The sequence below is a fragment of the Nannospalax galili genome, unplaced genomic scaffold, assembly GCF_000622305.1.
Source record: "Nannospalax galili isolate Female #2095 unplaced genomic scaffold, S.galili_v1.0 scaffold489, whole genome shotgun sequence".
Taxonomy (NCBI): domain Eukaryota; kingdom Metazoa; phylum Chordata; class Mammalia; order Rodentia; family Spalacidae; genus Nannospalax; species Nannospalax galili.
In genome coordinates this window covers 1,677,071-1,678,201 of record NW_008360302.1, presented here as the reverse complement: position 1 = coordinate 1,678,201, position 1,131 = coordinate 1,677,071, and positions in this window count along the sequence as shown.

Here is a 1,131-nt window from a genome sequence, read left to right as displayed (position 1 = left end):
AATCACCCATCACACTGGCATCCCTTACAACCCACAGGGATAAGCCATTGTAGAAAGGTCGCATAAAACCTTAAAGGACCAATTAAAAAGACAGGCTCAAACAACATATTCTCCCAATATACAATTAACATTAGCCTTGTTTACCCTTAATGTACTTAATGTATATAGAGGGATAGATGCTCCTCCCATCACCCGACAATGGGCTCAAACACACCCAGTACCGCCCATCATGGTTAAATGGAGAGACCCCTTTGATGGACTCTGGAAAGGACCAGATCCATTGTTAACAACAGGGAGAGGATTTGCTTGTGTTTTCCCACAGGATTAACCAAAGCCTATCTGGGTTCCAGCTAGAAATGTCTGACATCTCCCTGCCCATGAGAAAGATGGCTCGCATGACCCTGTCAGAGATGAAGAAAAGAAAGAGGTGGAGACAACGTCCAGAGCCACACCAGATCACGTGGAAAGAGATCCATGACCTAGTGGAAACTGCCTGCCACAGATGTCCCCCTGGAGCCTCCTTCTCTGCCATCCTCATGGCTGTCTTTACCCTGCTTAACACCAACACTTCAGCCAGCCCCCACTCTCCCTAATACCATGTTCTAGAGATTTTATTTTTCAAGGAAAAGATCAGATCCATGGGACAATCGCTAGAATATTGGAGTAATAGCAGAATTCTACTCAGGTGCGGGTACATTCTCTAGGTACCCCACAGCTGACTTTCATATCTATCCACATCTTGCACCTGCAGCTATGTCTGTGCTAACTCATCATAATATTATTCTACAGGAAAGACAAACAGAGGACCAGATAAGATCAACTATGTCCTGGAACAAGTCTAACTTTCTTCCCTTCACCACCTACCCCAATGTTTAACTGCCTTTTTTAACAGAAAAAGATTTCACTGACTCTCATCTAGTGGATATCTACTGACTCAAACAACTGGCTAATTATTCAATTTGCATTTTCAACGAGTAAGCCTACTCATTACAAATGCCTCACTAACTACTCTCTCCAGTACAGCATGCATCGCCCCTCCTCTCTTTATATAGTGCAAAGGAAAAGCCCAAAGCTGTGTTAATCTCTCTTTGTCCACCTTTTGTGTATTGGTACATTCCAGGTGTAAGAAGT